The sequence below is a fragment of the Hippopotamus amphibius genome, chromosome 7 (assembly GCF_030028045.1).
Source record: "Hippopotamus amphibius kiboko isolate mHipAmp2 chromosome 7, mHipAmp2.hap2, whole genome shotgun sequence".
Lineage (NCBI taxonomy): Eukaryota > Metazoa > Chordata > Mammalia > Artiodactyla > Hippopotamidae > Hippopotamus > Hippopotamus amphibius.
This window is the reverse complement of record NC_080192.1, coordinates 34,478,790-34,485,836: the sequence shown is the minus strand read 5'-3', so window position 1 is coordinate 34,485,836 and position 7,047 is coordinate 34,478,790. Positions and strand designations below refer to the sequence as shown.

Here is a 7,047-nt window from a genome sequence, read left to right as displayed (position 1 = left end):
AGCACAATTTGAAAGCAAAATGAAATTTGAGAATGCAATCATCAAACAATCATCACTGAAAAGTAATTCTTTAATAAAAGTCCTATAGTAATTTAGTAAAAGTCCTATAGCAACATATGTATATATATATAAATGACAACTGACTGCCAGAAACTTACCTTAAATAATTTTAAAATATCAATGTATTTATTTAATAAAGATATATCAAGTTTCTCAGCAGCATTTGATTTGTAATAGACATATTGCTAGACATTTAGCTATGGATATAGAAAACCAATAGTTTGTAATTAGTACAAATTATTGCTCACATAGTATCAGTTACATTAAGGGTCATATAAAATATTTGAACTAAAAATTTTAAACAGTGTATACTTAATAGTTTCCTCCCATTGCCTCCTAATCCAACTATACATATAATTAAACAATAAATATAAAATATATACTATCATTATATCCTTTCTCCTCCACTTATTAACTGTACTGTGTGTCACGTTAAGCAAATTATTTATCCTCCTTATCCTTCATTTGCCCATCTGTGTAGTGAGATGATATTAACAGTACCTACTTGATGGCGTTTGTGTGAGGTTAAAATGACTTAATACATATAAAGCACTTACTGAAGAGTCCAGTATGCTGTAATCACACAAGAATGTTAGGTGCTTGTATTATAATTTTAATTATCATTAATAGTAATAGTAGTAACATATTCTTTTATAAAGTCTCATATTCACATTGATCAAAGATGTATGTGACACTGAACTTGTTCTCTTAGCCCAGTTCTTTTGATGGGATTACAGAAATTTAAAGCCAATGATAATGCAGGATCAGAAAAGTGGTTCTGGTTGATTTATTTTCTGGAAGAGGGTGTATGCGTAAACCAATGCACGTATGTATTCTAAATTTATAGCACTGATACAGTCTTTGCTTTACTTTTTTGTCTTTTCTTAGCTGGCTAAAAAAAAATTCTTTAAATTCAGTTCTCAGCTATGCACTATGAAGTGTGCATCTTACGCCACAAGTCTGGGTGCTCTGGAAGTCCTATGAGACCTATATCTAACCTAGAACAATTTTTTATTTATCAAATAAGAATGGACAAATGCAAATTAAGGTATACATTTCCTAACTTAAATTGCTGGTATACTTACATCTTGTTAGAAAAAAATATTTTGTGACAGAGTATGTTCTGTTAAACAACCCAACTGATAGACCTGCTTTGTTTTACTTTTAAAAATAAATATTAGTATTATATTTTAATAAGAATAATCACCACATTTGATTAAGTGCCTACTCTGCAAAAAGTCCTAAATCTTATGTATTTTGTAATACGGTACCAATTTCACAAATGAGAAAAGTGTTATTCAGAGAGGTGTAGAACTTGGCAAAATCCACCTGAAAGTAAAAGTAGAACGAGGAATTTACATCATATCAGAATGTATACAAAGCCTAAGAACTGTCTACATTATATTAAGAATGAACTAATCTGGGAAGGGGGGAGATACGTATATGTTCCATGAAGGAAAAAAAATGGCAAAGAGTGGTTACATCTACTCTATAGTGATGTGCTCTATTTAATTTTTTTTCTTCAGATACAAAATGTTCCTGTATGGGAATGGGATATTTAAAATATTTCATTGCAAATTTACTTTTAGTTCTACGCAATATAAGAAAAAATGTTATAACAATCTGTGTGATTTCTTTTAATATTGACAGATCAGAGAGTCTTAGAGACTACAGATATTATTTTTAATCATTTGTAACATTAAAGCTACTCAGCATCTGAAAAAAAAAATTTGGTTATAAAATAATGTATATAGCCACATGGTTAGTACATCTGCCACTGAGTTGTTCTGTGGGGTTTTTTAAATCACAGCTGGAAAAAACATATAAAATATTACCATTAATTTTAAACTTCCTTCTTTAAACATTTTGGATGTATCAGTCTACACACTAAAAATAGATTATTCAAATGAAAAAAATCAAGGAAAAGACTTGATGATAAATATTCAGATAGCTTTGGGTCAAGTCTAAGGATTATTTTTGTCTTATTTATCCGATGAGATTTCCATACACTCCCACTGGTTCTGCAGAAAATAAATGATTATGAATGAACTTAATAAATTTCTAGAATTTCAGTTAGCTACATCTAAACTTTGAATCTATCCAATATATAAATAAATGTTTCTGGAAAGAATCACAAAGAAGAATCTAATATGAAGTTGAGCAGTTGAAAACATGCAGTTTCCCAATGTTGTATCTACATTATGTTTCTCCCTAGTGTTCTGTTGCTGCTGTAACAAATTGTCACATACTGGGTGTTTTCAAAATTACAAACACCTATTATCTTACAGTTCTGTAGGTAGGAAGTCCAATATAGGTCTCATTGGGCTAGAATCAAAGTGCTGATATAATTGCATTCCATTCTAGAGTCTCATGGGGAGAATCTATTTCCTTGCATTTTCCAGCTTCTAGAGGTCAACCACATTCCTTGGCTAGAGTCGCCTTCCTCCATCTTCAAAGTCAGCAACCTTGCGTCTCTAGCAACATTCTTCCATAGATGCATTGCTATCTGATTCTTCCTCTTCCACTGATAAGGGCTGTTGTGGTTAAAGTGGGTCTGCCAGGATAATCCAGGATAGTGTATCTTAAGATCAACAGGTTAGCAATCTGAAATCCATCTGCAATCTTTATTCTTGTCATGTAAACTAGCATATTTATAAGTTCCATAGTTATCTCTGGAGACAGCTATTCCTCTGCTTGCCACATTCCCTGGCTATTGTTACTGTATCCTCTTTAAAATTATCAGTTACATTATTTCAGCAATATATTTACATCCTCAAGAAACTTGTGAAGAAGATACTATTCACTGGCTTAGCAAACAAAAATGCCCAAACCCCATTCTCCTTGAAGCCTCCCTTGTGGAGACTGACACAGTTTAAACTTGCTTCCCCAGCCAGAATCCTGGCTCGGAGTGGCTATGTGACAGAGTTACGGCAAATGAGTCAGCTAAGGGCTTCTAGTTTCCCTTTGCATTTAAAAGGGTCAGACCTGGCTGCTCTCATATATTATTTCTTCTTTCTACCGTGGTTGCAGATATGATTCCTGAAGATAGAAGAGCCACGTGATCTGCAGGAAGAAAAGGCCAAGAGAATCACAGACATGGCAGCCTTGAAATGGATGACCCACCAAACTAATGCCTGAAGCTGCTTACCTCAGGAGTTTTTCTCACGTGAGAAAAATCAGTATTTATTCGTTTATGTGACTATTAGTAGTTTATCCTGTTGCTTGCAACTAAACGGAGTGTTCTACAATTAGTAGCCCAAAGTACTCATATCAAATTTACCTTGGAACTAGAAGCAGCATTTCAAAAATTTTTCTGAACAAAAGAAAAAAAAGTTTTTAATCACTTTTGACTGTTCCTATTATATACAAGAAAACCAAATTTTTGGAGCAAGTCCTAATGTCTGTAGAATGTCATCAAAGTAAAAAAAGGATAACAGAAGAACATAAGAATTTATTTTCTTCTAAATTTCATAACGTGATGTGCCATTTACCAGCTTAATGTCTCTCACCTCAAAATTTACCCTTCCTGCTCTGCAAAAATGGATCTGACACTTTAAATATATTTTTCCTTTGCCAGCTGGTGATAAGCTTTGTCAACAGCTTTGCAGGAGAAAGGGCTTTTCCTCCAGGTTCTAATGCTCACTTAGAAGGCTCATGCATTACACTTGTACACTTGGCCTCTCCAGCACTTGCCTAACTGTGGTGTGGGTGGCTTCTCAGCTGCTCCAGTGTCCAGCTCTTAGAGCACACACAGCTTTTCCAGCATCAGGCCCCTTCAGTTCATGCACAACTTGTCTGTTTCCCGATTCCTGCCATGTATAGCATCCAGCAGTACTCAGCAGCAAGCAGCTTCCCCTAGAATCCCCTCCGGAAGTTCCACGGTGGAATGTTTCCATGAGACCTCTTTCTGTGAATAGCTTTCTTCTATACCCTAGAGAATTGAATTCCAGCAAGTTCTAGAGGGAAGAGTTTCAGTAAGTTCCATCAGCACCTCATCACAGTGCTGTCTCTGCCTTTCAGTGAGAAATGGCTATGGGTCTTCTCCAAAAATGCGTAGCTTTCAGCCCTGGCAGGATGGAGGGTGGGGGCTTTTGCATTGGTGTTCTTGTAGTGGCTAACACACATCTGCTATTCCCATATTCTTTAGAGTTCTCTTAACATTTTACCAGCCTATCTATCATTAATCTAATTCCTACTATGCTTAAAAATTCTCTATGTTAAACATTCCCTGTTCAAATTACTGGGAGGGTCTATCTCCTGAGCAGAGCCTGACTGATTCATATCCTTTGAAGTAATGTTATATTCAGTTACAATGACCTTTAAGAAGTAATTGTAAAAATTACCTTAATGCAGCTTCTCTCAGAAATGTTTCTCAGAATCTGCCATATGACGCACTCCAGGAAAAATGGGTTCCAAAGTCCAACAGCTTAAATAATTCTCTTTCAATTAGAGATTCATAGCACCTGTATTAATTCTCTCAAGCGGTTCTGCAGCAAATATAATCTACTTTTGTTTAAGGCAGCATTTCCTGAACCTAAATGACTTTGAAAACAGTTTATTAAACAAAAAACCACTGTAGCAATTTGTGAAACATCGGGGGGGAAACAATCTTGGAAAATGTTTTCCTGAAAATATCAGTGTTTTGCGCTACTCTGTCAACAACAACGACAAGCTTTTGAAGAGTATGGAAAATATATCCTCCTGGCATTGTGTGCCATTTTTAGACTCTTCTTTTGCAAATGCTAGGAAAATTTTGACTGTAAGAAGGGTTTTCCATTTTTCCTTAATTTCATTACTATTCAGAGTGGATATAATTTGGAATAATTTTAAATAGATCTTTAAATTGTGAATAGCTGGGGGGAAAAGAGGGCTTTCAGTTCATGTTATCTCATACTAATCTTCTCCATGTGTGATATTGGTCACTTTATTTGTTACAAGCCCTGCTCTTGATCAAAAATAGATTCCTAACTGAAGTCTGGTTAGCCTCTCTCTCATCCAATGAAGATTTAAATAGAAGATTGCTCTCTAACTCTCAATATCTGTGGCTAGCCACTGCTGAGTGAGCTTAGCTGAAAAAATTCAACACTAACTGCTGTAATAAGAGAAAGTGACACCGTGTAATGGTGATGTGATCGTTATTTGTTTAGACTAAAACTGAAAAAATTGTCATTCTTTTCCAAAGCCATAACCTGATCATAGCAAAGTATCCAATCTCACTGTTCCCTTTATACAGCTCTGTGATGATAGGTTACATCCAAGAACTCAAACTGACTCTTCAAAAAGAAGAAATATTTTTACAATTTTACTGACTAAAAAGACACAGCAAAAATATTCCAAGTTTTTCCTGATTGCTTGAGATGTTTTTATCAAAAATTTTGATATCACATTGATGTCTTTGTACCTTGGCATACAATAGTAATTATTGTAAGACTTCTATTGGAATTTTTTCATGGTTTCTTTACATGTTGGTGACATAAAGTTCATGAGAGCAACATTATGCCTTATGTTTCATTTGTTGTACTGCATACATAAGGAAATTAATAACATACAGTAAATCTCCAATAAATGATGAAGTCAGAAATCATCATGATAAGTAATAAAGTCCTAAGGTCTACAATTAAATGTTCAAAATGGTGTTAACTTCTCTTTTTCAAAGTTCTGTGTCTGAATTATTCCAGTCTCACAGTTTACTGACACTAGTGCTTCTCAACTTTATTGCAGGTATTCGATAAAAGTTCTTGGTGTCTCACCCTGATCCTCTTTACCAGCTTATCATCCTCTATACGCTGTGAGTACTGAAACGAATGGTTTATAACTGTGGGCTTCTCAGAAGAACTGCCCTTGGCCAAAAAGAACCAATGTGCCTGGAAATACTTTGTGCAGTTTCACCACGCCTTCCCCATTTACTGACTAATAAAATTATACAAAATTCTGTCCCTTAGCTTCAAGGTGGTACAACACTATGGAGTAACTCTCTCCTTAGGAATATCCCCCATTGCCTCTGTGTGCCACACCAAAACTAGTTTGCATCCTTGCTCAGATTTTTCCCCTCCCCTATTTGACTTCCTTCATTCTCTTACAGGATTTTCCTAAAGAGCACTCACTCAATACATCATGTACACCTCAGTGTTTGTCTCAATCTCTACTTCTAGGATATAAGAAGTGATCCCTAGGAAGCTGGCTCTAGAATGGGATTCTGGAGTTGAAATTATGGTGAACCACTGAAATGATGATCCCATCTCAGGTAATAGGTGGAAAATTGACCATCGCTGGTCTGCTTTGAAACTGCAGTTCTTCAAACTTTCACCTCTCATAAATTTGGCTTATCTACAGTTGGAAAGGGACACACTGACACTTGATATCTGATAAATAAAATATCTCTGGTCTTTGAGAAATACGGCTATTATAGTCATGATAATAATTGAGAAATTAGATAGCTGTTGATAAGGAACATTGGTGCTTTGAAAAGAAAAAGTGGCAGACTTGAGGTGATCAAACATCAATTCCAATAATTTAAATAAAAATGTGAGAGTCAATAATTGTTTCAGCAATACATGTAATAAAATTGGAAAGATACAGAGAAGAGCAGCATGGCCCCTGCGCAAGGATGACAGGCAAATTCATGAAGCATTCCATATTAAAATAAAAATGTGAGTCAGAGCCTTCCTTAATAACATTTGATAAAACAATCATTTTCTATAATGGGAGGGCTGATCATGTTAAGAGACTGGCATATAAGTTTATTTAAAGAATAAAAAACTTAGAGGAAGGTTGAATACTAACCTTGGCCAATCTCTTTCATGAAATCTGGGTTACAGTTATGAAAGGATCCTGAGACTTGGGATGGGAACATTAAGTAGATGAACTGGAATACCTTGAGGGCCCAAATCCCCCTGAAATTTCTAGACCTAGAAAAGCAGTGCTATATTTTATCCCCTCCTTTTGCTAAAGGATAAAATATAGCCCCTTGCTTTAGGACTATGTGGA

General features: G+C 35.2%; 1 non-coding gene across 1 annotated transcript; it reads left to right on the top strand.

Annotated features, from left to right (window-relative positions):
* Positions 1 to 6,599: 6,599 nt before the first annotated feature.
* On the top strand, positions 6,600 to 6,702 carry LOC130857982 (U6 spliceosomal RNA). Its single transcript, XR_009054965.1, has one exon. It is a non-coding gene; the product is annotated as a U6 spliceosomal RNA (small nuclear RNA).
* The last annotated feature ends 345 nt before the right edge of the window (positions 6,703 to 7,047 follow it).